Below are 26,258 nucleotides of genomic sequence, written 5' to 3' on the forward strand. Positions count from 1 at the left end.
CTAAGACTGAAACTGCACAGTAAATGTGTGTACAATGTCTGACTCAGGAACCACTCACTTAATGGTCTACAGCAAACTTCCTCAGATCTCACCAAAAGCTTAATGGATGTGGCTGCTGAGCAGGGGTAGCTGGACGGAGACGTCCTAGGTGAGAAGCTACTGTGGACTTCAAAGGGACAATAAAGAGATATCTCCCTAGAGTAGTGAAGCTCTGATCAGTCATGTATGCTTCCTCCACCAACCCTCAGACCCCAAGGGCTCTCCTGTGGGTTTCAGGTGTGTTTATTTTTCCTCTGGTCTCTGGCCTGAAGTCTGATGTGTTAGGGGCTGTAAATGTCTCCAGAAGCTAGGATTGGTCTCGGACCCAGGTCCATGTGCAGGAGCTCAATCCACTTATACCACACTTTCTAGGACCTGAGAACTGGAGCTGGCCACAGGCAGAGTCCAGAGACATCAGAGGAGAAAGCTGAGGACAGCAGGATGGCCAGGAATCCTCATCACAGGGCACACAAGGGACCAGAGGCAAGAGAAAGCCAATGTAAAGTCATAGCATCATTTGATGTTTCCTGTTGCTTTTTATTGATGGATGCCAGGCACATAGAAATATACAAATACATAATACCCCTAATATGGCTTGATGGGCTTCAGTAGACTGAGCATGCTCAAGCATCAATGTTGAGAACTAAGGAACAAAGACTTACACCCACCCCAGAGCCCTGCTTCAGTTTCACACAGTTTTCCTCCCACAGTCCAGAACTTCTAATAACATTGACAAGGATTTCAGAATTTTTAAAAGAAAACTTTAATTTTTTAAAATTTGTTTTTAAATTGAATGAATGGCTTTCACCATTTTTGGTCAATACTACATTTGTGGTGTGGCCCACATACTGCTGTGTATAAGTACCAGCTGGCTGCTTTCACTCTTTAAGATATGGGGCCAACAACATGGCTCAGATGGTAAAGGGGCTTGCAGCCAAAGCTGACAATCTGAGATTAATCCCCAGGACCCACCTACATGATGGAAGGAGAGAACCAATTCTCTAAGGTTGTTCTCTGGCCTCTGCATGTATACCATGATGCAGAAAGACAGACAGACAGAGGAAGAAAAGAGAGAGAGACCAAGACAGACAGACAGTGAAGTCAATACAATATGGAAGGTTAGGAATTTAAGTCAGTGATACCGAACTTGCCTGGCCAATGGAAAGCCTGGACTCCATTTTCAACACTGAAAACAAAAAGCAAACAAGAATTACGTGGAATGTAGCTACATCTGTTTGACTTGGTGCCATGTTTGAAAGGACTGCCCTTTCCACCCTGTCAGGCAGCGTGCCAGTTTTCACAAATCAGAAAGCACACACCCAGGTTTGTTCTGGACTGGCCTGTCCATGACGGTTGCATTCTTTTCACTAGTGTCGCACCCTAATGGGTCTTGATAGATAGTAGTGTATGGGGTCCAGCCCTCTTCTGCTGCACTGAGATCACCACGGCCTTCTAGACCTTTGGGATTATGGCTTTCAGAGCCAACTTGTCAAACTCTGCAAAACAAATTGTCAGGTTCTGACTAACACTCCTTTGAGTCTATATTTCCTTGATCAGAGCTGCCATATTCACATCATTGGGTTTTCTATAAAAAATATGGTGTCTTCCCTGGTTTTTATTATAAGTGAAATCTTTAAACAAGGTCTGATTTCTCATAGCATATAGACTCTTTGACCCACCTACCCAAGCCCACTCATCCTAGGGAAAAACAATTGTAACATCCGTTATTTTGAAAACGGGTATTTGTCATTGAAATGAGATGAGGATACTAAAGCAAGAGAAGATTTTCCCCTGGATGTTAGCTGTGGTTGCCATGGCTGCCCCTGACATCATTATCATTGTCACCTTCCACTGACATGGGGGTTATGTCATCATTATGGCTTCCTGCTTTGCTGCCTTTCAGGGCTTCTTCATCCAAATGGGGATCAGGATCTCTCCCTAAAACTTTTGGAAGAATAGAGTGAGAAAAATCTATGGGTAAACTTTGTCAGTTATAACAGCATCTGTGACAATCAGGGTCACTCTTACCTCTCAAGTCCCTGACTCTGTGGAGTTTCAAGTGTCTCCTTTATGGGAAACAAGCGAGAATGATTTGGATAGAGAGGTACCTGGGAATTTGCTACATCCTCAGATGACCTCACTGACCTCGGGGCACCCCAAAGTGGGTTCATTAACCTCATCTGCAGATGAAGAAAACCCAGTGAGACTGTAGAACTAGTAAATCACATAGCCAAGGACTGTGAATCCCAGCCCCAAGTAGACACCTTTTGCATATTGTAGAGAGGACCCCAACAGCCCAGGCCTGTGGGGAAAGGCTCTCACCACAGAGGTAACTAACTGAGCAGCACTTCCTCACGTGCGTTTTCCCCAGTATCTCAGCTTCCACCTGGTTCAACTCTGTAAGTCAATCTGTTAGCCACTAAACTCAACTCCCAGGTGCCCTTAACACACACAAATTCCAGCAGTAAATAGCAAAACTGTTAGACCCGATTAAACTTGCCAAAGTGACTTGGGCTGAGCTGAGAAAAATGGACCCCCTTGAAATGATGCTTTATCAGCCAAGAGTAACAAAAGCCTGGATGCAGACCCTTTAGTTAATTACTCAACACACAGAACACAGGCTACGAAGGGACTTGGCCGAGGTCTTGCACCCACAGAGGGTGGGGGGAATGTGAACCCTGCTTAATTTATTTTTCATTCTCATTCTCTGCCTGTCTTTCCTAAGAAAACGATCTGGTGGGGGGAAGTCCCTGATTTTGACATTGGGAGTCTGAGGGACCTGTCTGGAAGGTGAGTAATGACAGAGCAGCCCGTGAGCTGGGAGCTGAGGACTGTGGTCAGGGAGAGGAAAGGGAGTCGGTCAGAAGTGTGATAAAGGAGGAATTATGGGATGGGGATGGAAGGGAGGGAGTGCAGACATGGGAGGCAACCTTATCCCAGCTTCCGCTGCATTCTTCTTGCTGTGTGAAAAGGCAAATGTGTGCTGAAAAAATTCCATTTTTATAAAGAAATGGTTCTGTTAAAAAAAAAAAAAGGCAGTATGTGCTCCAGTAGCTGAGGGTGACACCCCACCTTTGTTCCTCTAGAAGGTTCTGTAGTATTCCAGGGGGAATACCAACAACACTGAGCAAACATCCCACACCCTCTTGAGTTTTGCTCTATTCATCTTTGTTTTTTTAAGAAGCCTGATAAGTATGACCCCTAAGTCAGGAGACCAGAGCCAGGTGGGAGGTTTCCTCATGGCTTTATTCAGACACCTGGGCCACACCCTGTGGCCAGCACCTGTGGCTCTCCTTTCAGCTGGTTTAGCATTGTCCTCAGCTTTGTGTGTGGAATGCTTCAGGCTTGGTATTTGTTTAATTTCAGTTCCCACAGTCCCCAGCCATGAAGCCCTTCTCACGCAGAAGAGAAGAGCTTCAAGCAGGTAGCTGCTTGCCCTGAACACCTTGCTGTTCTCTGTCACTGTCACCATCATTGTGTCTGTCTCTCTCTCCATGTCTCTCTCTCTGACTCTGTCTCTGTCTATCTCTGTCTGTCTCTGACTTTGTCTCTGTCTCTCTCCTATCTATCTATCTATCTATCTATCTATCTATCTATCTATCTATCATCTATCTATCTCTATCTCTATCTCCAAGATTTCCTTCTGGTCTTTCCTGTGGAGAAATGCTCCTCCAGTTTGATATTATGGCATAACATCACATAGGAGGGCTCTCCTAATGTCACATCATTGTGGCACTTGTCAGGGGCAGGCAAACCTGCAGACAACCCTTGCTCTCCACCAATCCTCACCTTTATAGCAATAATTTTCCCTTTCAGTAACCCCGCCATTCTACCTCCTTTCACCAGAACCACTTAACAATTGTCCCATTGCCACTGGTCTATTACACACATCTGTCCGCTGGTAACTTGTCCAGGCTCTTGAATACCAAGTCTGTCAATAGTAAGGTATAGGCATTCTGGGTTCTGAATGCTGTAGGCTTATCCCAGCATGGTATGAACTTGATCTCCCTGAGTGGGCTCTTCATGGGGGAGGGAAGTGAGAGACCCATAATTGGCTCAGCTGGCTTTCTCTGAGCTTGGGCTACTCACCCATCCAGGACCAGAGAAGTCATAAGAGCAGCTGCAGAGGGGACTTCTCCATTTTATAAAGGCGATAACCAAATCTAGAAAACACATCCTCACTGTTTATTTCCATCATGGTTCCAATGGAATGCAGGAGAGGTGGCTGCTGGGAGAAAAGATGACTTTCTGTGGTCTAAGGAAGATAAGGGGTGGGAATTCCCATTGCCCCTAACCCTGTAAGCCTGCCACTCCCCAATGGAAGCATTCAGGCAGTTCTCTGATGCTGTCCTGGGGTGAAGCAATATCCTGCTGCAAGTACCTTTCTCAGGAATGAGGTTTAAGAATATCTGAAGCAGGCTGGGAAGGAGGCCCCATGCACCAGTGCCTGTGCCAGCGCAGGAGCAGGGGCAGGGAAAGGGCCATCCACAGTGATAGGTCCCAGGAAGACTCACAAGCAAGGGACTGCTCTCATCCATGCTGCTGAGGCTGCAAAGCTGAGAGGCCAGGTCACTCAGTGAGCAGTCCGGCCTTCCTCTACTGTCTCCTCCCCAGATACAGAAATGACATACTTCTCCAAATGCCCATATCAGGGACATCTTATCCTACAGGTCCAGGGACCCTGGAAGTCCAGAGCTTGGCTCTGGACCTTCAGGAGCCTGGGCCTGCTTTGGTGTCCAGTTGCTGTGGGTCTTGAGTTGCCCCAGGGCAAAAGGCTCTGCCACAGGAGAGGCCTGAGTCCCCCAGCCAGGGACTGGTGCTCTATGACCCTGGGTAGTCACTGGATATTTAAAGCTCCCATCATATATAATATGGGAGAGCTTGGTGCAATGGCTCGCCTGGATAAGCATGAAGACCCGGTTTCCATCTCCATCATCCATGGAAAAAGCTAGCTGTGCTGGCTGGCACTCACTTGTAATCCCAGCACTGGAGAGGCTCAGGCAGGAGGATAACTAGGATTCTGTGGCTAATCAGCCTAGCTTAATGTTGAGCCAAGGTCCCATCGAGAGACTCTGTCTCAAAAACCAAGGCAGGATGGAGCTGAGTGATGGTTCAAAAGTTAAGAGCTCTTGTTTTATAAGATTGAGGACCTGAGTTCAAACCATCAGTACCCACTTTTTAAAAATTTTGACTCTGGTTGCATGTACTCTCAAGAACAGAGACAGGAGCATGGCTGGGACTTGTTGACCTCTGACACACACACACACACACACACACACACACACACACACACACACACACACCCCAAACAAACAAAACCAAGGTAGACAGCTCCTGAGGAAGAATGCTCAGGGTTGAATTCTGGTTTCCACACACATGCTCGCACACATTCATGTGCCCCCCCCCCACACACACACTTACACATTCAAATAAATAAATATAGGAACACAGCCCTTCTGCAAGGAAACATGTCTTTGATGTCCTTCTGCCAAGTGCGTTCTGAATCACTGGGCTGCCCAGAGGCACACGGGTGTGAGTTAGCAGACTCACTGGTCCCTTAACACAACAGCTTCCGTTTAGCTCTGAGAGATATCTCATGACTGATGGACATTTGTAAATCCCCTCACTAGAGGTGAACATGGTGAGCAAGAGGCTCCTTCAAAACCCTGCCCTTATCTCTTGCTCGTGGGATTGCAGTCATGGTGACAATAACTACATGAAGTGTTAACTGTCACCCATCATAATGTCCAATGCTTCTACCTGCAGAAAAGCCAAGGTCAGGCTCCACCCAATGATGGCTTGGAAAGGGCATTTGGGTATTTTGTTGAGAAGTTATTCTTAAACTAGCTCTCCTTTTAAAAATGCTGGGGTTTTTATCTTATAGAAAAATGTTGCCCAGCTTGGTGTGGTGAGAATATGTCTGTCACCATTCATTTCCGCAGTTATTTTTAAAGGACTTTTCATACAATTAGGTGGCTTGTTACACAACCGCACTCTCTGTCACCTCCCTTTGGGTTTTCTGTTGGCGTTTCTTTCTTTTTAATTCTAGAGATGAGACACCCTGTTCTCAGCCTTCTGGGACGGTAGCTATTCTTCATGACCCAAACACTCCTCAGCTGTGTCCTTTGGAACAGGGAATGTGGCCTTCTGTGTGGACCACTCTGCATCCAGGAGGCGTCATTCCAAATTCTGTCCAGGATAGATCCTGCCAGCCCTCCATTATATCAAAAATATGTGCAGGGCCATGAGACTGTCCTCATGACCTAGGGTGACCATGTGCTCTCCATTCCTTGGCACTTGGTCGATGGAGAAGCAGCCATGGTACTCAAAGGGAGGCAATCTGCATGCTGCCCTTCTCCCAGAAGTCCACAAGGCTGCAGGAGCCTCGTGCTAGGGAAAGAAGCTGAGGGAGGTTGAGGAAGACTGTTGGCGCAGAGGCTGGAAACCAAAGAGGGTGGGAGAATGATAAGCAAAGCAACGCTTAATTAAAAGCACATTTGTAAAAAGATCAGGCCTGGCAAAAAAAATGACAAAGATAGTTAAAGTTTTAAAATCAAGTCACTCCCTCCTGAGATTTCTTCCAGAGCCAGGCCGATTCAGGACTCTGGTATTTGTCTTCCAGGAGAGTCTGCAAATCTGAACTGGGTGGGGTGTTGGCCGAGGGAAGGGTAAGCCAAGTGCTAGCTCCTGTGGTGTTTGCACAGGGCAGGACTTCTCCCAACATGACCCCAAATGCAAAAGGCCACCACACGAAGGAGGCAAAGCCCAGACATGCCTCACTCTTGTGCCAGTCACAAACCCAGGACAGACACTGAAAATACCCATGAGCCTCCCTGACGGTCATGAATGGCTTCACAAGAAATCACCAGGACAGGGGTCCTGCCATAAAAACTGGGCACCAAACATGCAAGGCTTGAGGTGGGAAAATGGCTCATTCTGTAAAGTGCCTGTGGTACAAACACAAGGACTCGAGTGTAATCCCCAGAGGTCACATTAAAAACAAAAACAAAAAAACAAACTGTGTGGTGTGGTATCCTGTGCTCATTTTATCAGTGCTGGAATGCAGAGACAGATGGGTTCTCTAGGGCCCACCAACCAGCACAGCCTACTCCAGTTCCAGCTCACTGAGAGACCCTGTCTCAAAAAAATTAAAAGGTAATGATGCCCAAGGAATGACGCCTGAGGTGGTCCTCTGGCTCGCACACACGATGGCACACACAGCCACTCAGGAGTGGCTGGAGAGTCATCTTCATCTCTTTGGAAATAATATTGTTTGAAATTCCAGAGAGCAGACCTGAGACCCATAGAGGAATCACAGGAAGGTGGATTTCTGACCGTCAAACCTTAAACAGCAAGGGTGATGAAGCAGGAGGTAGGGGTGGTGTCTTTACCCCACTCCTTGGCTTCACAGCTCCTCTCTGGGAATGACCGGAAGGACCGCACAGGGGATTGCCGAGGTCCCAGGCAGAGCTACCTCATCCCCATCTGCCTGTGAATGAAGACTGCTTGTCTGTGCTCCCCCACTGCTCCTCAAGGAATGTTTATTGCTCGGAGCGTTGGAGAACACTTGTCCTTGTGTATATTGCCCTTATTCATCACCTCTGTACCAGAAGGCAGTCCTCTTGAAGCAGCAACATCTTTAACTCCCCCGCTCTGAGAGCCCCGCACTTCTCAGTGAAGCGCCGTTATCCCAGGGCACGGACAGCGTGCTTGCTGCTGGCGCCGAGAAGCACAATCAAGGGAGGAAGCATGTATCTTAAACACAAGTGGTGTTTGCAGTTGGTAAAACATAGATTATTTTTGCTCTTGGAGAAATTGATTTCCTAGGACATGATTAATTATGTCTGCAAAACAGAAAATCCATCAAAGACAAAATGTTTTTCCCTTCAGAAAACACTAAAAAATTCCTACCATGTCATTGCATAAATATGATGTGCTATTAATAGGCATTTTGTCTCTTTACAGAGTTCACTCTCCACTTTGTTCCCCCCACCCCCGCAGGCCCTTGGGAAAGTGGGGACCTGCATCGAGACTAGGGATGTGTTCTGTGACTCTCCTCTGGTTCCTGAGACTCTAAACAAAAGTTCTTCCTGGACCTGCACTAGAAAAGGTCACTGTGTGGGGAAAACAAGGAAAGAGGACCCCATTTCCAGTGTGAAAATGACCTCTTTGGAGAGACTGTGCTACCTTCTAGATAGGTCTAGAATCCCAGCACCTTCCATTTGACCCCAGCACACCTGAGGTGCCACCTTGCCCCAGTTATGTCTGTGTACTGGTTCCCCCATAGGCTTATGTAAGACAGCCCTTCAAGAGGCAAACTGGGTGAGTGACTTCCATCTGGAACACTATAGTTACCTTCTTCCTGGGCTGCCTCAATCCATCTGCCTTCCTATTGTGGAATATTATTTTAAGATGTGTTACATTTGTTTATGCTGTGGAAAGTTTGTTTTAATGATACAAAGATGTGTTGGATTCTTTTATTTTGAATGTGGTTAACTCTGTGGAGCTGTGTTACTGTGCCTGTCTAAAACACCTGATTGGTCTAACAATGATTTGAACAGTAATAGCTAAGCAGGAGAGGGATAGGCAGGACTACCAGGCAGAGAGAATAAAAAGGAGGAGAAATCCAGGCTCCAGAAAAGAGAGAAGAGAAGGAGTAAGGAAAGGAGGAGAGGAGGATGCCAGGGACCAGTTGGCCAACCACACAGTCAGCTATGGAGTAAGAAGGAAAGAAAGGAACATAGAATAGAGAAAGGTAAAAAGCCCAGAGGCAAAAGCTAAATAGGATAACTTAAGAAAAGCTGGCTAGAAATAAGCCAAGCTAAGGCCTGGAATTCATAAGTAATAATAAGTCTCCATGTGATTTATTTGGGAGCTGAGTGGTTGTCACCCCAAAAAGAGCAAAGGATACAAAGTGAAAAAAACAACCAACAACACCTTTCTTTCTAGAAGGTCACTCTAATCAGACAGAGTGAACCTGTCAGATCATGGGGCACAGGACTCAGTCCTTCCACAGGCCTCCTGTCTCAACCAGAGTAAGAAACAGAGTTCTTAGTCCCATCCTAGACAGCAACTCTTCCCTCTGGCCTCCCTGGCACAGCTGTATTGGCTTTCTGTTTCTAGAGCCACCCCTGAACCACAAAAGTTCTTCCTGGACCTGCACTAGAAAAGGTCACTGTGTGGTCTCAGATGGGGACTTTCTCCCCTGAGGATATCTTCGTACTGACTTGTCTTATCACTGTGAAGAGACACCATGAGCTCAGAAACTCTTATAAAGGGAAACATTTAGTTGGGACTGTCTTATAGTTCAGAGGTTTAGCCCATTGTCACCATGGTGGGAAGCATGGCAGCCTGCAGGCAGATGTGGTGCTGGAGAAGAAGCTGACAGTTCTACATCTGGACCCACAGGCAGCAGGAAGTGACAGTGAGCCACTCTATTCCTGGTTTGAGCTTCTCAAAGCCCACCCCTTAGTGACACACAAGGCCACACCTCCTATGTAGTGCCACTCCCTATGGACCTCTGGGAGCCAATTTATTCAAACTACCACATGATTCTTCTGTGTTTTTATAAATCTTCAAGGCGGATGCTACATTCCTGTAGAATTTTCCCAAACCCTCGTGTTGTAGTTCCAGCTCCCTCTTCACATTCCCTGCCACTGTCTCTTGCTTCCAGTTTCCCTAATTTATTACTCCAAACATACTACATAGCTTCCCTTACACCAAGCCACATTTCTGACAGCAGAACTATATCTGTGTTACCTTCTACATAATTTCTACTTCTTACTCTGTGCCTGGCACATAGTAAATCTTCAATGTGCATTTCAATGAATGGTTGGGTGTCTAAATGCAAAGATAGAGAGGTATGACAGATGGATAGATTATGGCTGGGTAGGTAGATGAGGGAATAGGTATATAGGTAGGTGGATGGATGGACGGATGGGTGGATATGTAGGTAGATGGGGGAAATTCATGGGTAGAGATGAATGAGTGGATGGATAAAGGACTAGATAGATCTCTGAGTAGATGGGTGGATGAATATATAGATGTGTGGATAGATGAGTGGATGGATGGATGGATGGACAGATGAATGGATGAATGTATGCATGATGAATGATAAAAGCATAGATTGATGAATGAATGGAAAAATGGTTGGGTAAAAGGGTAGATAGGTGAGTGGGTAGGTGGGCAGGATAAATGAATGTTTGGGCAAAGGGATGGAAGACAAAGAATGAAGGAAAGAGGGAAGAAAGGAAAGAAATACAGATGAGTGGCTAAATCACTAGAAAATGGCCAGATAGATTAGTAAGTAGGCTGATGGACAGAATGGAGGAATGGCAAATAGATAAAGCCCCTCCTCCTACCTATAGAAAGCGTAGTTGACCGCAGAAGGAGTGCCTAACTCAAGAGCATTGGGACCACCAAAGGAGACTGTGATTCAGTAGGCTTGGATCAGAGCCCAGGAATCTCAGTATAATAAGCTCCCCAGGGTTTGTTTTGTGCATTGAAGATTGAGTCAAGGGATGACAGGAAGGTCTGTAAAAGGCTTTCTATCAGCCAGATCACCTGGAAGAATGCTACACGGTGTGCAAAGTAAACACCCAGGGGGACATTCTTTAGGAACAAGGTTTGAGAGACATGGCAGTGGCCCTCCTTTGTTCAGAAACATGTCATGCCAGAGGATCCTTTGGGCTTCTCCTCAGTGTCCATATGATGCTCTGAATCCTCCCTGTAGAAGGGTGATGCGCCATGCTTCCCGCTCCTTCCACAGTGGAGCTCACTGGCTTTCTAGCCTCCTTGTTGGGAACAGATGAGGACCTGGAGCAGCCTGGACTCTGCCCAGGATATCAGCCCTCCCGTCTGTCACAGGTTAGGAACCTCGAGCATCGAACATGACCTTTACCTGCTTGCTCTCAGCTGCTTGCATGATTTCACAACCCTTCCTCAGGAGTCAGCTCTGTCGTGACCACTACTTTAGATGGCACTGGCTCTCATCCACAGCCTGTGGTGTGTAACTGTCCCCTAGCACAAACACAGCTTTGTGAAGACCATGCACACAAGTATCTGGTTGTTTTCCCCACTGGATCCTAGAATGAACAGGGATTCATCTGGGGTCTACATGCAAGGATGACACTGGGGGTGGAGGGAGCACGGAGAAGAGCGAGGAAGCTCTCTAGGTCAGCACAGCTGAAGTATAGCTGAGTACAAAGAACTGCGATTGCATGGGAGAGTTCATAGGCTCTAATGGGAAGTACAGATGTGATTTTCATAAATGAACATGTTGTCAAAACACTTCCTCAATATTTATATTTTTGCCCACAAATCAGTGCTCTTCTTAACCTTGGTCAGTGAACCAAGTGGATGAGAAGTTATTGCAGAGACCCCTAACTGGTCAAAGTGGTAAGAGTAAGTGACTGTTGAGTGCTCATCTCTAAATGGGACACTCACATCACACCCTCCAAGGCTGGGGGACACAGAGAAAGAGGGCCAGAAAAAACCTAAGAGCCAGAGGACAAGAAGTGCCATAAAGTACTGTCTGCTGGACATGGCAAGGCCACTGCACTCACGAACTCGCAGTTGTGACTGGTTGTAACCCCATCAATATCTGGGATGTGAGAAGGGCTCCTGCATCCCAAGCCCTAGCTGAGGGCCTATGGGCAGCTGGTGGCTGCTGAGGGACACGGGTAATTTTTCCTCAGTGGTATAGCCACTTGCAAGTTTCCCATGCTCCATTAAATAACTCCATGTCTATGTTCAGGCAGGCAACTCCATTTAAACTCAGGATCCATATGAAATAAAGGACAACATGAATGTTGGAGGGAGACTCACTGGGAAGCAGGAAGGTGGTCGGGGAGTAGGAGGACATAAGAGAGGGTGAGGGGTGAATGCATTCATTATACGCACATATGAAACTGTCAAAGAATAACTTTAAGTGTTTCTTAAAGTCCTGGGACTGGGCCTGTAGCTCAGATGATGCAGTATTTATACAGCATGAGAGAGGCCCTGGGATGGATCTCCAGGTTGTGGAAATGGGGAAGGGTGCTGCACACCTGTAAACCTGACACCCAGGAAGTGGAAGCAGGAAGATCCAGAGTTCAAGGCCATCTTTGGCTACATAGGGAACTGGGCTATGTGAGACCCTGTTTCTGATGATGATGATGATAGATAGATAGATAGATAGATAGATAGATAGATAGACAGATAGATACATAATAAAATGAATCTATAAGGTATCAATTTATCAAATGATAATAGAAGAAGTTAGGATAAAGAAAATGGTGACACAGCTTTTTAGTAGATGCTGTCACAAGACCGGTGTCTCATTGGCACCTTTCATTCCTCAATAGGATTGTGACTTTCACAACACTGACCCTATTATACTTAAGGTCTTTGGCTATACGGCCAGGAGTGGGTGTAACAGCTGTAACACCCAACATCCCTTAATTCTGATGACAAGCAGCAGACATTCTGTGGCTACAACTGGGACACACATTCTCGGCAGTGTCACAGGTTCACAGCAGGAATATGCTTAGGTGCCTACAGAGGTGACATACTCTGTAGGGCCCTCTGCCTCTAGTTCCTTCCTTCCCCAGCACCTTTTGGACTTGTTCATTGTTTTCAAGCATCATCTCTGGAATACACAGCGGGCAGGCATAGCTTGGTCTCAGACACCCCATCCTAACCCAGTCCCCGGTGGGAATGGGCAGAAACCCCTCGCACTGATGTAAGATGTTACAAGTGTGATTATCTCCCAGTCACTCAGAATAGCTTCAGAACACTGTAACACTGTAGTAAAGCCATGCCAGTGGTTGACAGAAAGCTTCTATTGTGGTGTCATGACCAACAGGTTCTAGAGAGGGTTCAGGTTGTCACACTCCTCTAGACACTGCCTCGCCCCAACCACAATGCTTCCATCTCCTGTTCTGAGCAGAGCAATGGCTTGGATTCAAGTTTCCTTCCACCTATTGACTGTCCTTCTGAAGAAGTGCCCATGTGAAGTTCAGGGCCTTTTAGAGTCACCCAGAGGCCGAGCCTCATAGGTAGAGTGGTAGAAGAGAGATGAGCTCTACTCACAGACACGGGGAAGGTGCCTACCCTGGCAAATTCGGTGTAGAAAATGGGAGGTGGCACCATGGTAGTGTGCTTGAATGCCACACATAAAGCCTTGGGCTCCACCCCCTGGAATCACGTTTACAGGCTGTGCTGGTGTAGGCATGTAATCCCAACACTCAGGAGGAGGAAGGATCAAAGTTCAAGGCCATGCTTGATTGTGCAGTGGGTTCAAAGCCAGTCTGGGGCTACTTGATACACTGCCTCAAAAAAAATAAAAAATAAAAAAGCCCACAAAATGGGTTGCACTTTAGGATCTGGTCGTGTAGTGGGGATTTAATCTGATGCTTCCTGTGTGAAATTTATAGGCACAAACGGCGATAATAAAAAACTGATTTCTCTGTTTAAAGGGACTGGTGTAAGTCCTTGGTTCTTCCCACCTCCCCAGAATGTCACCTCCCCAAGAGCTGAGTCAGTCTGTCCCTCCCTGCCATGTCTGCTGCAGCCAGCTCTTATCCAAAGGACATAGTTGAATTAGATGGTTGAATTCATTCTTTCCTGCTGACTTCTCTTTTCTGCGGTGAGTGAGAGCACATGCTGTCAACAAATTCCTCTGCCAAGACCGTGCCCACATTTTAAAGGAATATTTTGGAAATAGATACAAGTTTGTGCTTGTTCTTAAACAGCCTGAGGTTTCATCTTGTTTTATTGTATTAACTTATTGGGAGGCGTTCTTAGTTCCATCTTAGCTCGTGATTTCTGTTTACATTTCTCTTGTGTTTCTCATTTAGTCCCTTTCCTTCGCTGGGGTGCTCGAGTAGTGCTGGCTGTCTTTTCTGAGATTTGTGTCTTTTCTGTTTATTTCGCCAACAGCGGTATGGCTTACGTTTGACTAATCCCGCATACATGCCCTTCATCAACATTCCTATGAACTGCCCCTGCCCCTCCACCCCCACACACGCACACAGAATGGAAAAACAAGCATAGAGCCTGCTAGCATGCTTTTCCTTAGCTCCGCCCCTTTTCAAAATCTCCTTGAAGTTGGGGGCGGGGAGATTTGTAGGTATTGTCATTTTCTCTAAAGCGTCTTCGTATTCTTGCATTGGTTTTTATGTGTGTGTGTGTGTGTGTGTGTGTGTGTGTGTGTGTGTGTGTGTGTGTGTGTGTGTGTGTGTGTGTTATCAACGTTTACGATGCAGTTCATTTCATTCTACCACTGCCTTCCACATCTTAATTATTGCTCGATTCTCGGGAGGCCTTCTAGCCCCTGATGTGCCTCTAGGAGGGGAGATGTCGAAGACCAAGATGGCCTGTTTCCTGCCACTGGATGACCCTGACTGGTGTTTCTTATTGCAAAGGGCTGTTTTGTTGGTTCCTGTTTGTTGGCTTCTTATGTTGCTGGACATCTGACACCTTCACAGTGGTGTGTCTAGTCCTGTGTTTCTCTGCGTAATGTCCAACATGCAAGTCATTCCAGTCAGACTCGGATTATAAAAGTGAATCCACACTCAGTGTGACTCAGGAGAGATCTCATGCTAACTGCTCCAGTTTCAAAACGAGTAAAGTGCACATGTGTGAGGAACTGAATTCAGCCTCCAGAATGGCAGTGAAAAGTCCAGTGTGATGGTGCATGCCTATAGTCTCAGCTCTGGGGAGATGGAGGCTGGGTGATTCCTGAGGCTCACCATCAATCCAGTCTAGCTTACTTGGTGAGTCCGAGTCACTTAGCGACCATCTCAACCAAGTGGATGCGACCTAAGTAAAGACATCTGAGGTTGACTCTAGTTCATGCATACACACACACACACACACACACACAGAGAGAGAGAGAGAGAGAGAGAGAGAGAGAGAGAGAAACACACATACATACAGGTACACAGGCACACATGCACAGAGACACATACACAGAGACAGACACAGAGACAGACACACAGACACACATACACACAGACACACACAAATAAAAGTTAGAAAGCGTATTTTTGTCTTAAGTTATTTCTTTCTTCCAAGAGTACCCTCAGATCTCACTGAGGTGGTGAAGTGGTAATTTTAGACTACAGTGCTCCAGGCAGCCTATCCTCATGGGAGGATGTACCACCTCTACACCCCACCTCAGAGGGTATATAATAAAGGGCCCCCAATAAAGGCCCCTTGACCACTTGTGCCCCCAAATAGAAGCATTATTAAGGGGTGCACAGCTTCATGCCCCTATATATCTCATGCTGGAACTTTTTGGTCTATGGTTCTCAGAGTAGTGCAGAGATGACTCTGAACAATGCAGGCTTCAAACTTGTCACTATGCCCAGTGCTTTCTTGGGTAATTTCTGTGCCTGTTGGTCTTGGGGATCTTTCTGTGATCCCCTACACCTTTTCCAAACACTGCAGAGACATCCTAAGTGTATAGTCAATACCCAGAGGCTCCTGACCCCTGTTGCCACAGTTCCTAACCTGTTCGGAGAATGTGCCTGGATGAGTTTGTCAGGAGACACCCATGTTAAACCCAAAGCAGAGCTGGACCCTTTAATCTAGAAAGACAACCATTAGATGTTTCTTGGAAAACAGCATCTCATACTCTTTGTAGTTTTTAATCACAGACAGTATCCCCTAATACCAGATACATTATTGAGCCTTGAATGTTCTTAAGGATAGAAGCAAACATGTCTACTTCTTTTTTTTTCTTTTTTTTGTTTTTTTCGAGACAGGGTTTCTCTGTGTAGCTTTGGAACCTATCCTGGCACTCTCTCTGGAGACCAGGCTGGCCTCGAACTCACAGAGATCTGCCTGCCTCTGCCTTCCGAGTGCTGGGATTAAAGGCGTGCACCACCAAAGCCCAGTTACATGTCTACTTCTTATTCCATTTAAATCTTCCTCAGCTAGGGAGAAACTTGAGCATGCCACATTTGTCCAGTGGACCAATTGGAAGTACAAAATACACGTGTGTTTTCAAGATAGATATTTAAATGCACTATTTTACTTTTTTCATTTAGAGAGCTTTCAAAAGGCCTTGACCCTGAATCCATGAAATGGTTCTCTGGACAGCTTCCTGGTGTTCCTGAGGAAGGAAGCAGATTTTGGCAAAGAGGGTGAGCATGGTACAGGCCCTGCCGAGAGGAGGTGGGGGTGTCCACAAGGTCTCATCCATAAATCCTTGCTTTTTCCATTGCACAAGTACACAGACCCAACCCAAAAGCTGTAGAAGAGAGAGGAGAGTCACTGAGCACCTCTTGCAGAAATGTATTTTTGTTTTGGTCAATTTCCCAAGTAAGTTATGGTCTTGTCTTAGGCCCGCACTGGTGGAATGCCTTCTCATGTTATTGAGTACATTTAAAAGCTGTGCAAAAACCCAAATGTATTAAAATGTCAAGAAAAAATACGTTAGTGGAGTGACTTGTTTGTGAGGTTCTGATGAGTCCATTTGGACTTAATTCTCCTGAGACCCCGGTCTATGGTGCCCACTCTGAGAGGTGACATAAATCCACAATTCTAGAGGCAGGATGAGTCGCATCCATGCAGTTTAGGCATCCCCTGCTATGCTGTGATCAATGTCTCTCTCAGCCAGGAATTCTATCTCACACACATGTGTCCCCATGTCACCACTCAGAAGAATCCTCAGGACATAGGAGCCAACAACACCCGTGGTCATGAAGCTTTATTGCTGCTATTTGGCTTTAAAAAAATCTTCCAGCAGGTTGCTAAAAGGACGCTGAGCAGCAAGAACGTCATTAGGACCTTATTATTGTTTATTGTACCCAGATGTTGAGAATTTCAAATGTCCTGGAGGACTCATACTAATGTCAGATACCAAAACCTTATTTTTCCTTGCAGATATGAAGTCTGAATTATTCTCAATAAAAATAAGACCTTTGCACGAACAAGTGGTGCGTGCATTGGGGCACATAAGGCAGCCTTGCTCAAATATGACTTAGGATGCTGGAGTCCACAGAAAAGCTTTGGCTACTGTCAGAATTTCCACTCGTAAAATAGCAGTAAGGGTTTGGTGTGTGCTTTACAATTTTACACTATCTCCTATTTGGAAAGAAAAGTGGTGATGCATGCCTCCGGGAAGAAATACCTCACTCTAGCAAACATGCAGGGACGTGATTTTAAAGAAATCATTGTTTTTAATGAAAAGGAAAGCACATGATTTTAAAGAAATTGTTGCTTTTAATGAAAAGGAAAGCAAATCTAAGGAGGCATGGAGTGTGAGGGAATTACTAAACTTCCAGTCAGGGCCCGGAGCTTGCTGTCACAGTGGAGAAGGCTTTGTTTGTTGGCCACTTGAGACACACGATGGGAAAACACATGGAGGAGAAAGGGGGATGGTGAGTGTGTTAGTTATGCTTTCTATTGATGTGAAGAGACACCATGACCAAGCAACTCTGACAAAGGGAAAACATTTGGTGCCTCTCTTACAGATCAGTCCATTATCACCACGGCAGGACACGGCGACATGCCGGCAGTCATGGTGCTGGAGAGGTAGCCGGTACATGTTGATATGCAGACGACAGGAAGGAGACTGTCTCACTGGGCATGGCTTGAGCATATATGAGACCTCAAAGCCCCTCCCACAGTGACACATTTCCCCCAACAAGGCCACACTTCCCATTAGTGCCACTCCCTTCAGAGGTTGTTTTCTTTCAAACAACCACAGTGAGCGGTAGGGAAAATTAGCCTTGTTAGTATCACTGTGTATTAAACCAAATTGCAAAGCAAACAATGGACACCATTGGTAACAACACTTAAAAGGACAGGATGTGTTCAGCAGTATATCAGAGTAAACAGTAAGGGTTCAATGTGTCAAACATTAGCTCTTCTTTCAAAATTTAATGAAGGGTGTTACAATGGCTTGTAGGAGCCACTGAGAAAATATACATAGAAATAAACTCAGGGCTGGTGAAATGGCTCAGGAGGTAAAGGTGCGTGCCACAGAGCCTGATGACCTGAGCTCCACCCTGGGACTCACATGGTAGAAGGAGAGAACCAGTCCCTGCAAGATGTCCTATGCTTGCACACACAGGCGCACACGCACACACACACACACACACACACACACACACACACAGAGAGAGAGAGAGAGAGAGAGAGAGAGAGAGAGAGAGAGAGAGAGAGAAATATACACAGAGACAAACAGATAGACACATACACAAACACAAGCAAATCCTAATTACAGAAGAATACTCAGGAACCTGCTATTAAAAAGAAGATGGGCTGAAATGTGCAGGTTTACACACCAAAGTTCCAAAGTCCAGGGAGGTATCCTGCTGTGGCTTGGTGTCTCCTGTGCTGAGAGTTTGGTACCAAGGGTGCCAAGAAGGCTGAAGGTCCAGGCTCCTTACTCTACCCGTCCTCCCTGGGGACAGCAGGCATGCTTTGTATTTATGATTTTGCCTTGTTTTCCACAGTCTATAAAGTTCCAGCCTTCCCTTGTGGGTATATTTTTTTAATTCTACAAATAGAAGAAAATAAATTAAACCTTAGCTTTTCCAGAAAAACACAATATTCCCTATACAGCAATAAAAGTCTAGTGGATTGCAAAGAAAGAAAGACAAGTGCGTAGACTACCCATGGTAGAGTGGACCCAGCATAACATGCTATCAACAAATCTCTATAAAAGTAGAACATGGATTGGACATAAATAAGGCTAGTATAGGCTGGTTGAGGAAACCCCAATACACAGCCACACTGTCTACCATAATTCCCGAAAGAAGAGGCTGCCTAGTCTACCAATGTATTGTAGGGAAAATTGGCACACAGAACTCATCTTTGAAGAAATGATAAATAATATAATTGTTTCTCCAAAATTAAAGGAGACATAACACATGGATAGGCTGTATCAATGTTATTTTTTTATTCTCCATTAAAGTGAAAGGAACTAGACTCTGGTGTAGAGATAACATTAAAGGCAAAATATTTACATGAATATGGCCACAGCAATGGATGGCCTGGATGATGTCCTCTGACAGTGAACATGCATGTCTGAGAAGACTCCAGGAGTCAAGGCTGAGTTAAAAAACATACAAATAAAGCCGGACTCAAAGGAACCTGAAATATAATGAAAGATAACAAATAGAGTGTAAAGTAAGATCAGACAAAAATTAGCCCCAAACCACATGTGAGCTTTCTCAGCTTATATGAAATAAATCATTTAAACAGTAACATCTGCTATTAGTGCAGTTAGGGGGGAAATGGCTAACGTGCAGGGATGAGTATACATTATGGAGGGGACAGAGCTGTGTGTGCAGTGTGCGGGGACAGGGCTGTGTGTGCAGTGTGCGGGGACAGGGCTGTGTGTGCAGTGTGCGGGGACAGGGCTGTGTGTGCAGTGTGCGGGGACAGGGCTGTGTGTGCAGTGTGCGGGGACAGGGCTGTGTGTGCAGCGTGCGGGGACAGGGCTGTGTGTGCAGTGTGCAGGGGACAGGGCTGTGTGTGCAGTGTGTGGGGACAGGGCTGTGTGTGCAGTGTGCAGGGGACAGGGCTGTGTGTGCAGTGTGCAGGGGACAGGGCTGTGTGTGCAGTGTGCAGGGGACAGAGCTGTGTGTGCAGTGTGCGGGGACAGGGCTGTGTGTGCAGCATGCGGGGACAGGGCTGTGTGTGCAGTGTGCAGGGGACAGGGCTGTATGTGCAGTGTGTGGGGACAGGGCTGTGTGTGCAGCATGCGGGGACAGGGCTGTGTGTGCAGCATGCGGGGACAGGGCTGTGTGTGCAGTGTGCAGGGGACAGAGCTGTGTGTGCAGTGTGTGGGGACAGGGCTGTGTGTGGAGTGTGCGGGGACAGGGCTGTCCATTCATACAGACCTTCCGAATATTGCTGTGCTGTGACAACTCCATTTCTAAATCTCATTCCCCTGCTCATAGAAGTCAGTCTACAAAGACAATGGCTAGAGAATGATTAAATGGGGGTGGTGGCTGTAGCTCAGTGGTAGTGTTCACCTGATAGACATGAGGCCTTGGCTCTATCTCCAGCACTTGAAGAATCCGATAAGGAGTCAAAGACATAACCTATCTCACAAAGGACAAATGAGAACAGAATTGGGTGAGATGGAGACATATGAGCCTTAAATATAACAGCTGAAAGACAAGTGTGTGCATGAGGTGAGCCAGATGCCAGGTAACAGCTGCCCACACCACCCACCACCATCACATAGAAACAAATTAAAGTCAGCAACCCTGGGATCTCTGTGCACACGCGTGCATGTGCGTGTGCGTGTGCGTGTGCGTGTGTGTGTGTGTATGTGCATGCTCATGCGTGAGTGTATGTGAGTGGACCCTCATGTGTATGTATGTGTGCTTGTGTGTGCATGAGTGTACACTTGTGTGTATGTATGTGAGCATGTGTGTGTGCATATGCATGTGTGTGTATGTGTGTTGCAGAGTTGGGGAATAGTGATCAGGACTAATAGAAATTGCCAGATCTCATTTAAGTAAGAAACAGTAAAGTTTTCATATTTTACCTTTAAGAAACCATATTTCTGGTAAGGTTCTGTCAGGACTCTCCATCTTAAATGTAGAAAGTAGAGTGCAGACACCCATTCCTACAGAGACCCTGAATCTCAGCAACCCATCCATAAATGTAAACTTCAAAAATCGCCCCAGAAACTTCACATGAAAGCCACAATCTTACATTTGCTTCAGAGTTTTCTTTGCTCTGGTTCTTGGTCACAGACCTGCCCTACATCAAATAGATTCATTTTTCACTTGCAGAGTAAAAGCTCCTGTGACTTTAGTCTTCCAAACATAAGCCCTTGGAGCCGAGCTCCAGTGAGAAAATGTATTTGTATGATACTGTTAAAAGTAGGATGTGGGCAGACCTCGAACTCATCACACACCCTGCTGTGGCTGCCTCTGCGACGGGGGGGGGGGCGGCGGAGGTTGTCTCCTCATAAATTCATTTCCTGTATACCCCAAATGGGAGCTTCAACTACAGGTGCATTTTAAACATGTGAATGCAGCATTGCTAACATTGCAAGCAAGGAGCTGGGCAGTGGTGATGCATGCCTTTAATCCAGAGGCAGGTGAATCTCTGTGAGTTCGAGGCCAGCCTGGTCTACAAAGCTACACAGAGAAACCCTGTCTCGAAAAATAAAAATAAAAAACATTGAGAGCCAGGGCCAGGGCCACGAGTACACATTTAAGGAAATAGTATTTGTGCCATTTTTCTATCCAAGGTTTCTTCTTCTTCTCCTCCTCTTCCCCCTCCTCCTTCTTTTTACCAAGTACACCGTCTTTGTACATGATGTGGCTTAACCTTCCAAAGCCCACTAAGCAGATTTCACTGTATAGCTGAATAACCCCGTGGCAGAACCATACAAAATCTAAGTTCCCATGAAACACACCCTTAGAATAATGCCCACACATGGCAAACCAAACACTGTGGAGTTTGTATCTGTTTTGCTTTTTGGTGTTATGTGGATGATATATGAATTTTGGAAACTGACCAATAAGAAAGAATGCTTTGCAGGGGTGGGGGCCAAAGCTCAGGCTGAACACCTTGGGAATGAAGAATCTTTCATAACATTTCCGCAGACCATGACCAAGAAGGAACCACAGGGAAGGATATGGTGTTTTCAGCGCGATCACCTACAGGATGCTTCTCCATGCACAGGAAGTTCGTGATGATTTACTGCAAAAGAGCCTTGATCCATGGCCCTAGAGAATGAATGACGTAAACTCAAGGTTAAGTGTCTACTAGGGAGGGATGTGGACTATAAACAACAGACCATTTCTGTTTCTGCTGCTGTTTGCTTTACCTAAAACGATGGGAGCCACTTGTGTATTGTGTTTCGTGGAAAGCTAAATGCCCCCTTCCCCATTCTTACTGCCCCCTTTTCCCCCCTCAGTTTTCCAAGACAAGGAAAGTAGCCCTGGCTGTTCTGGAACTCACTCTGTAGAGTGGCTGGGCTCGAACTCAGAGATCCATCTGCCTCTGCCTCTCAAGTGCTGGGATTGAAGGCATGCGACACCCACTGCCCAGCTTTCTTAAGAGATCATTAAGATATTTCTTTTATTTTAGATTTATGTGTTGAAATTACATTGTCTGAGCTACAATCGGGGTAGAGTGAAAAATGAAAGACTCCAAGGAAAAGAGAAGAGAAAATATAACATTAAACCCTTGATTTTAAAAGACAGCGTAAGTCAGGCACTGGAAAGTGCTCAATGGTTAAGAACACTTGCTACTCTTACAGAGAATAAGTTCACTTTCTAGCACTCATCTTGGGTGGCTCAGAACTGCTTGTAACTCCAGCCCCAGGGGCTCTGACACCCTCTTCTGGCCTCGGTGGGACCCAGACTCATGTGCACATAGCCACACACAAAGTCATATATGTACATACTATCTTAGTTACTTTCCTAATGACCAAAGTATCTATAAAAGAAATCATTTAATTTGGGACTCACAGTTGCAGACAAACTAGAGTCCATAACCATCATGGCAGGGAACATGGCACAAGCAAGTGGGCATGGAGCTGGATTAATAGCACATATCTCAGTTCACAAGCAAGAGGCAAAGGGATATAACTGGCAATGGCATGGGCTTTTGAAACCTCAAAGCCCACCCCCAATAACTCTTCTAACAAGTCCACACCTCCTAATCCTTTCTAAACAGACCCATCAGCTGGGAATCAAGCACTCAAATGGAAGAGCCTATATAGAGGCCATTCGCATTCAAGCCACCACACATCTACTCATGATTAAAAATAAAATAAATCTCTAACAGAGGAGTTAAGACTAGGGAGGGAGATTTAGTTTCAGTGTGACACAATGCACAAGTGGTTCCCGTCTCAAACCTTCACAGTCACATGTGACTTTGCATTGATCCCACCCTGGCTGTGAACTCAGCTTGGCCAAAGGGTGCCAGCCAGAAAGCAGGGCTTAGAGTGTACATCCAGGACTAGGCTTTGCTCACACGTGACCTCTGTGTGCTTACTGGGATAGCCATGTTCAAGTTCTACAGAGAGTCATGAATAGAGTCAATGTTCCCAGTCATATAGGCTAAAGCCACCACTCAAATTTGTATATGGGCTCCCAGCTGACATCAACAGAATTGATTAGATGGTAACTCTTCCAGACCAGGCAGTGACAAACATCAATCCTGTCTTTTAATATTCCTAGCTGCTGTCTCCATGGTGGCTACCTTTGGTTGTCTAGTCCCTGAGGAAAGTATGCAGTCAGTACTTGCTCCATCCCAGGCACCAGACAGCCACACCCCTAGCCAGAGCAAGCCAGGTGAGTTCTCTGGAGGTTCACAGGCTTCCTATCAACCCCTGCTCACACGGAAGAGCAGACAGAGTGGCAGACTTCAGACAGAGTGGCTTTTCTTTGTCTGCCCATTTGTGGCTCCTCCTTAATCTTAGAGTATGGGTTAGTCAGGGTTTCCAATGACACACAGGACATATCATCTTTATATATGCATGCAGACATATACATATGTAAAGATGACAGGAATATATAACAGGAGGGGAGGGTATCAGAAGAATCTGAAGGCACAGCTGTGGATTCCGAGAAGTCCGACAACAGGCCACCTGCCACCTGGAGAGATGACAGGTAGGTGCAGTGTGACTTAGTTCAAGGCTGAACACCTACTGAACAGAGAAGTGGAGAAGGTAGCTCTCAGTATGAGGCTGAGGCCGGGGAACCAGGAAGTAGAATGGAAGAAGTCGGGGGAGGTGCTGCAAGTCCTGGAGTCTGAGGTCAAGAGAAGCTGAGCTTCTAATGTCCAAGGTGCCCGCTCCCTTGCTTCTGCATTCTATCCAGACCCACAAATGATGGCATAGCACTCTGCGTACAGGGTGAGGGTGGAGCTTCCTACGTCCATTCGCTGATTAAAATGCCAGCCTCTCACAGACATTCCCAGAATGCTTTGCCAGCTCCCTCAGCCTAGTGGAGTCGGTATCTGGAACTGACCATTGTAGAGTAGTCCCTTGCCAAGCTAAGGGCCCTCTTCCCTTCAGCCACATCTCCCGCTGCCCCGCCCCCCCCCATCCCTGTATATCTGCGGCTCAGGCCTTCTCGTCACTATGCTCCCTTTAGCATCAAGACTCCATACTCTTTATTCCCTCTGTTGGAGATGCTGTCCCCTCTCCCAGTCCCCACCTATCTAACTATAACAAATCCAAGATCCCCCTCACCACCCTTTGAATATGAAGCTCCGCCCCTTCACCTCACTGAATATAATTTAATTTTACAGGGTGAGAACCTGGCTGCCGTCTTCGCCCCCACTTCCGTTTTCCATTATATTCCCAGTGTGATCCCTAGTGCTGTCGACCTATAGAAGCTACACTCACCTAGGAGAAGGGCTTCTGGGTATAGCTGTGGGGGATTAACTGGTTGGCGAAGACCTGCTGGCTGGGATGCTGAACTATACAGAGAAGGCAGGTGAGCAGCCCGGGCCGTTCGTGGCTTCCTCCGGACTGCAGCGGTGATAAAGCCAGCTGTTTCCGGCTCCAGCTGCCTCCACCTCTCACCCTGACCCTCCACCTCCCACGGTACCCTGAACTGTGAGCTAAAATAAATTCTTTCTCCCCTGGTTTGCTTATGCCTGACGCTTTTATTACAGTCTCGGGGGCACGGGGGGGGGAACTAAGGCTTTAAGCATCCAGAATTGGGCTCAAAAGTACCTATTGCGTCAATGATTGGTATGACTTCTGTTTCAGATGAGAGGGAGCAAGTGTCAGAAAGGTCGGTCACACGGCTCCCTAGATACCTCGGTACAAACTGTAAGAAGAGTCAGTGTCAGCTTGGCACGTAGCTGATCCCAAGCTCACGTTCCCTCATGGCATGCCCTGGTAGGATGATGCCAGCACCCGGGCCTCCACCCTCCCTACAACCTGAGCCCCACCCTGCTCCAGCGCAGCTGTCAGCCCAGGCGGGGCACATCATGGGACAGTCAAGGCCCTCTCCTTCTGTGGGCGCCTGGCTACTGTGTAAAGGCAGCTGTGTCCACAAGTGCTCTTCTTAGGGAGACTGTGGGAGAATGGGCTCATTGCTTTTTTGTTTCCCAAACCCCTCCAGCCTTTCATTTCACCCTCTGAGGGAGGGTCTCTACCTCAGAGGAGACCATTAAAGACCCCGTTGCTCCCAGGGTCAGCAGCTGGCAAAACGCCTGCCTTTGTGGGCGCCCTCCTCAGAGTCCGATTAGAAGCAGAGTTCACCCTGGCTCCTGAGGCACCTCGGGCGTGATTAATGCGCTGCCAGTGTGATAGATGATAAACATAATGGGGCTTGAAGGAAATTAATGGTATTTTGAATCTTTAATAATGGTACATAACTATCTAAAAGAGACATCTCCATCACAATGTGACTCTTCTAAAAGCCGGTGGCACTTTGCTGACAACGGAGGGGAAACTTTGGGTGTGTGGGGGTTAAGGATTAGAGAGAAACGTGGCCAATAAAAATGATTACATTTGTCAGGATGGAAGGACTGAGGGCATGGCTGGTAGCTGAATTTCCTTTAATATTGTCATGGCAGTTGGCGTGCAAGGAATTCTTTTTAAAACGGAATAACAAAATTGAATTTTGTTCTCTTTAAAATGTCTGCGTGTTTTTCACAAGAACATAAAGATTGGGCTAATTTATGCCCTTTTCCCTACCTCCAGCAACAAAGGAGGCCCTATTTCACCCCACAAGTGTAAGCTACATGCAGGGACATTGTTATTGAGGTTCTGTCCATTAAGAGTTTGGGAAAATGCATGCTCACCCCAGGAGGAAGGGTCAGAGGGGAGGAGAAGAGTAGCTCAGGGACAATAATAGCTCATTGTGGCACCCACAATCGGGCTAAATCTACAACTTTGGGAAAACTCGATGCAGCATTGCTGGGGACACCCTGAACAAGAGATTGCAGCAGACAGGCATGGAGGCAAGATCAGGGTGAGTCTCAGAGACTTTCCCACATGGCAGCTTTGCAATCTAGAAAGCCCACCGGATTTGCAGCAAATGTCCACTGAAGCCCTCGTCTTTCCCAAATCCTTCAGAGTTCTACCACTAAGTAAGCGGGGATCTTACGGGAGATCACCAGTGAACCTCCTGTGACTCCATGAGGCGAGGTAACCAGCCTCACAAGAGGGTTTCTGATTTCCATGGATGAGCCTCTTCCCAATGCCTGGCACTGGATTTGTGAGCTGCTATGGAGGAACTGCAGAATCAAACCCAGAGGCTTCCCAGAACTGAGTTTCCAAAGTG

At 46.6% G+C, this 26,258-nt stretch overlaps 1 long non-coding RNA gene across 2 annotated transcripts; it reads left to right on the forward strand.

Annotated features, from left to right (window-relative positions):
- Nucleotides 1–13,568: 13,568 nt before the first annotated feature.
- Nucleotides 13,569–24,609, forward strand: LOC103163625. 2 transcript variants are annotated; one of them, XR_003481592.2, is made up of 5 exons: nucleotides 13,569–13,666; nucleotides 16,074–16,169; nucleotides 21,609–21,758; nucleotides 23,193–23,306; nucleotides 24,268–24,609. It is a non-coding gene; the product is annotated as an uncharacterized LOC103163625 (long non-coding RNA). The 2 variants fall into 2 exon arrangements; XR_003481593.2 differs by lacking the exon at nucleotides 23,193–23,306.
- Nucleotides 24,610–26,258: the final 1,649 nt, after the last annotated feature.

Source organism: Cricetulus griseus, chromosome 2, assembly GCF_003668045.3.
Source record: "Cricetulus griseus strain 17A/GY chromosome 2, alternate assembly CriGri-PICRH-1.0, whole genome shotgun sequence".
Taxonomy (NCBI): domain Eukaryota; kingdom Metazoa; phylum Chordata; class Mammalia; order Rodentia; family Cricetidae; genus Cricetulus; species Cricetulus griseus.